General features: G+C 40.4%; 1 pseudogene across 1 annotated transcript; it reads left to right on the top strand.

Annotated features, from left to right (window-relative positions):
* The first annotated feature begins 2,735 nt into the window (after nucleotides 1-2,735).
* LOC146578503 (complement C1q-like protein 2) lies at nucleotides 2,736-5,275 on the top strand (annotated as a pseudogene). Its single transcript, XR_014891477.1, has 3 exons — nucleotides 2,736-3,062; nucleotides 4,560-4,761; nucleotides 4,859-5,275. The product of XR_014891477.1 is annotated as a complement C1q-like protein 2 (transcript).
* The last annotated feature ends 289 nt before the right edge of the window (nucleotides 5,276-5,564 follow it).

Here is a 5,564-nt window from a genome sequence, read left to right as displayed (position 1 = left end):
CCTCCCAGCCCATTCTTCCTTCAGTGGGCTGCTTTCAGTCATTATGCAAATGTTCTGTTTATAAGATTGAGGAAACCTGCAGTCAAACAACATATAAAAACATAAGATGGAAACAAACAGAGTGAAACAGAGTTTGTTTCCTTCCTGGTTTCCTGGTTTCTGTATGTTTGTCACACTTAAATGTTTCAGATCAAACACATTAAAATATTAAACAAAGGAAACACAAACTGAAGTTTGTAAATGAAGATGTTTGTTATTAAGGGAACAAATCCAAAGCTACATCATCCTGATCTGAAACATTTAATAAGTGTGACAAACATACAAAGAACAGGAAATCAGTTTGAGCAGCTGTAATCAAACTGTCAACCTTCACACTTTTTACTAAAACCTTTAATTCTCACTAACATCACTTTGTATCCACGGTCACTCTAATGGACCCTAGAAAATAAGATAAAACACATTCAAAGACTATTTTGTGTTGAGAAGAAGTTTCTGGCTCTTATTCTATTTTCTAAAGGAGGCAAACAGCAAACAGGACTCTCCAGCTGCCCCGGAGCAGATTGTAATCATTGCTCTAGACGAGCTTCATCATGTTGCAGACACACCTTCATGCTCAGGGCAGCCGTTACCTGTGTGCTCTAAGAGAAGCAGGAAGATTTAGGGTCAGATTTACTAACATGTGGAGCAGCAGCAGCCGCATCAAAGTTTAGTATGTTATGTATTTGTAATTTTGAGTTTTACATCTCTTGGAGAGAGATATCTTTTGCATACTTATAAATGCACCATGTGGTAAGCTGTATACTGTGTATACTGCTGTACTGACAATAAAGCTCTTGAATCTTGAATGTGTATCTGTAAGAGTGTCACTGTCAGGAGACGTGTCTGTCATAGTTGCTGCTGGGAGGTTATTACTGGGAGGGAGATGTTATCAGAGTCATCAGAGCTTCATCGGCTCAGAGTCGTTATCGCAGCACCAAAACTTTGTCAGTGAACTGGAATGAGCTGGATCTGAAACAAAGGCAGCTGTTACTGTGTTAGATTCACGTCTGCATGTTGAAACATCTTATTAAAAGTAAAGATGTGCACATACAGTGGGGAAAAAAAGTATTTAGTCAGCCACTGACTGTGCAAGTTCCCCCACTTAAAATGATGACAGAGGTCAGTAATTTGCACCAGAGGTACACTTCAACTGTGAGAGACAGAATGTGAAAAAAAATCCATGAATTCACATGGTAGGATTTGTAAAGAATTTATTCGTAAATCAGGGTGGAAAATAAGTATTTGGTCACCTCAAACATGGAAAATCTCTGGCTCTCACAGACCTGTAACGTCTTCTGTAAGAAGCTTTTCTGTCCCCCACTCGTTACCTGTATGAATGGCACCTGTTTGAACTCATCATCTGTATAAAAGACACCTGTCCACAGCCTCAAACAGTCAGACTCCAAACTCCGCCATGGCCAAGACCAAAGAGCTTTCGAAGGACACCAGGAAAAGTATTGTAGACCTGCACCAGACTGGGAAGAGTGAAAAAATAAAAAAATACCATAAACCTGATGCTCTGGCCACCTCTATCGCGTTCGGTGTGAACACAGGCCGTCACAGAGCAGCTGTATTTGTACTGACATTAGATTATACACAGGTGCACTCTATTTAGTCATTAGCACTCATCAGGCAACGTCTATGGGCAACTGACTGCACTCAGACCAAAGGGGGCTGAATAATTACGCACACCCCACTTTGCAGTTATTTGTAAAAAATGTTTGGAATCATGTATGATTTCCGTTCCACTTCTCACGTGTGCACCACTTTGTGTTGGTCTTTCACGTGGAATTCCAATAAAACTGATTCATGTTTGTGGCTGTAATGTGACAAAATGTGGAAAAGTTCAAGGGGGCCGAATACTTTTGCTGTATTTAGCAACCAAGACTCTTCAGCATGCTCTTGTATTGCTTATAAGACTGTTCACTGCATCTGGAGGAGTGCTTGGAGTGGAAGGGTCAGAGATTAATTCATTCTCTGAAAAGCATTGAACACTAGCTTTCTCACCTAAGTGGTCAGAGAAGAAAGAAACAAAAAAGGACAGCTGTGGTTTTATTGAACTGCAGTGGGAAGGGTGGTCAACCAAGTGTCATGTTACACATGAAGAGTAGAAGTTCATCTTCAAGTTATACCATGTCAGTGACCTTCATGGTTCCTACATTCACATTGGATTTTCTAAAACAACACGTGCTGATTAATTTTATGAACGGCTGATAATCATTGACATTCACTTGTTTATCTCTTTGTAGTCTTGTACCTTGTAAAAGTTGTAAAGATTACTTTATGCATTTTGTCGCTTAGAGTATTTTTGCTCTGAGTTATTAGAGGAATTCCATAATCAAAGGCAATTACTTCCTCAGTGCCAAAAACTTCCAGATATGTTCTTTCACAGCTGCTTAAACATCTGTATCTGAGCACACATTTTGATATTTGTCCTCTAAGCTCTGGTCAGTTGGTGGAAACACACATGCTCATGTTTTACTATCAGTTGACAATCATTGATACTCACTTGTTCTTCTCCTTGTACTGCATCTGAAGTCATAAAGATTACATTAGTCACTGATTCACTAGAATAAGGTTGAATCTAATGCTACAGTGACCTCCCCTCTGTACTGTGTAATATAAAAGTCAGTCAGGTTTGCAGATGACACACAGATACTGTTGAGTTTTCACTGACAGAATGGAGATCACGCTGAAGTTCCCGCTGTTGCTTCTGGTCTGCTCTGTTTCCACAAATCAGACAGAGGCAGATAATGAAATTCAATCAATGTCACTTCATGAATCTATCACTAACGTTTCTCATTAATCTTTTTATTTTTATTATTTATTCATTATTTATTCAATAATCTAACCTACTAAAAATGAAAAGGGATTCAAATGATGCAGATAAATAAAATTCATATTGACTTATTTATGTTCTTTTCTGTCAGACCATGTCGCAAAACTGAAAGACCTGGAAATGCAGAACGTTGAACTTCAGAGACAGAGGTCTGAAATTGACAAACTTAAACAGCAACAACAAGGTACTGTATGTACACATGTTTCATTGTATAACAGAATATTAGTGATTCATTATTATTTGTTAGAGTTCATTTATTCCAATGTGTGAGATTAATAATTATAGGTTAAAGTATATGAAATCATCAAAATTTGTGCTTTTTATGGGTTCAGTGGGGGAAATGTAATATGTACTAATATGTGCAAAGTATAATTTATCTAAGGGTAGTTTCAACCCAACCATACATCTTCCACTTATCCAAGGCTGGGTCGCAGGGGCGGCAGCTTAAGCACAGAAGCCTAGACATTCCCCTCCCCGGCCCCCACCTGCAGCTCATCCGGGGGAACACCAAGGCATTCCCAGGCTTGAGAAAGCTCTTTTCCACTGTTTTTATCCAGAATCTGATTCTTTTGGTTATTACCCAAAGCTCGTGACCGTAGGCGAAGGTGGGGACAAACTGATAGGACAGCCCGTTCTCACTCCCGAGGCGTAACATGTCGACGTTTTGTCACATCCCGCGGCGTTCCTGAGGAACGCGAAAGGAGACCTTCGGCGTTCTTATGGTGCGCGGCGGGTTATGGCTGGAATCCAGTGAAATGACGCTCCCGCGGTAACAGACGTTCCAGCCCTGTATTCCAGCCGTAAACCTGACCTTATCCCTAGCCCTGACCATAACCTTATTCCTGACCTCATCCAGGACTATAATGATGTTAAATAACGTGTTTCTAAGCGATTTGAAGAAAAAGAGTGAAAACGTGTAGATGGAGTCCAGACGGTTCTCATATTTCCTCTTTTTTCCGAGGTCGTCATCTAGGAACGTTGTGGGTAGCCGAAAACGTAATATGTTGACGATTTGTCACCTAGCGTAAAATGTTATGCTTTGGGAGTGAGAACGTGTTGCAACGTGTTGGATAGGAAAGAGCTTTACTTTTTCACGCAGCTGTCTCTTCACCATGATGGACCGATACAGAGTCCACATCACTGCAGCCACAGCACCAATCTGTCTGTTGATCTCCCACTCTCCTCACTCTTAAACAAGATCCTGAGATAGTTAAACTCCTCCACTTTGTGCAGGAACACGTCCCTGACACGGAGTGGGCGCTCTACCCTTTTCCACTGAGGACCATGGCTGCATACTGCTCCAGTGGGAGCTGGATGCCAGGACCTGTTGAAGGTCAACATTTTAGACACATGTCAACCAAGACAGCTCAACAACATTCAGACCCTTCAAGAACTCAGGACGAACCTCATGCACCCCAGGGGCCTTGCCACCAAGGAGCTGTGGAACTGCCTCAGTGACCCCGCCCCCGGTGATAGACGAGCCATCCTCCTTGTCCACAGACTCATCTCCCTCAATCCCACATGTCAGTGGGATTAAGGAGGTCCTCGAATTTTTTCTTCCACCACCCGACGATATCCTCAGTAGCACTCTGTAGTTAGAACAATAATTAAAACTCCTAACACACACACAGGGTATTTATACATTTTTAGAGAATGTTATTTTTTAAACTTTTGTTTTCAGACAATGCAGCAAAGTTGGAGGAAGTGGATAAGCAGAGGACTGCAATTGAAAATCTTAATCAACAGCTACGAGGTAATGTGATGAAGTCAACATGGCTCTGATTATTTTCATCTTAAAATATCTGGCCCATTTAACACACACACTACGCTTGTCTTTAAACATCTTGTCACAAACATTGGAAATGCCTACAACCCACACACAGGTAATAAGACTGAATGTCACTTCTCAGCTATGTTGATGTCAGACTGATGTTCACGATGTTCGAACATCTGATTTTCCACTTAACAAATGTGCCACAGGTATTTTCACTGCACCAGTGAGAGGAGCCTACCACTTTGAGTGGTACGTATGTGGACCTGGAGATCCTGTTTATGGTGTAGCTGTTGTGTTGTTTAAGAATGGAGAACGCATTTTTTCAGCGTGGGAGCGTCAGGCCTCACATTTCGGAACAGCTTCTAATGGAGCCTCACTGCGTCTAGAGACTGGAGATCAGGTGTTTTTATGTCTCTGGGTTAGTTTTAAAATATATGAGAATCATTTTCACCATTCCACCTTCAGTGGTCATCTTCTTTTCACCATGTAAAAAGGGAAACGCTTCCTTAAGTTGTCTTCTATTATCCACCAGCTTCTGATGTTTTAAAATGTGCATTAATTCAATAGGTGGCAATCTAGTTATCTTAAATATCTAAAACCTCATAAATAATTTCTACTTCTAAAAGCAGTTAATAATATTTTTATGTAACGATTTGCAAATCTGTTAGTAAAATAATGATAAATTTGATTTTAAAAAATCAAAGTGACTGATTATTTATTTGTTGTGTGTGTGTTGGAGAGCTGTATTAAAGACTAACACATAACATGTGTAGTTATTATTTTATTGTATTTGCATCAATTGTCAACATCAGGATATTAAAACCTATGAAAGTTGGTTACACACATGTTCCATATCTTAACTGTGTGTAGCAACAACAGATAACACACATGTGTGGGCCTCATCTGAGCTCT

Source organism: Mchenga conophoros, linkage group LG3 (genome assembly GCF_057382185.1).
Source record: "Mchenga conophoros isolate Kocher_MC1m ecotype Shallow Benthic linkage group LG3, M_conophoros_male_GT1.1, whole genome shotgun sequence".
Taxonomy (NCBI): Eukaryota; Metazoa; Chordata; class Actinopteri; order Cichliformes; family Cichlidae; genus Mchenga; species Mchenga conophoros.
Note: the sequence above shows the minus strand (reverse complement) of the source record. Positions and strands in the feature narration are given on the sequence as shown.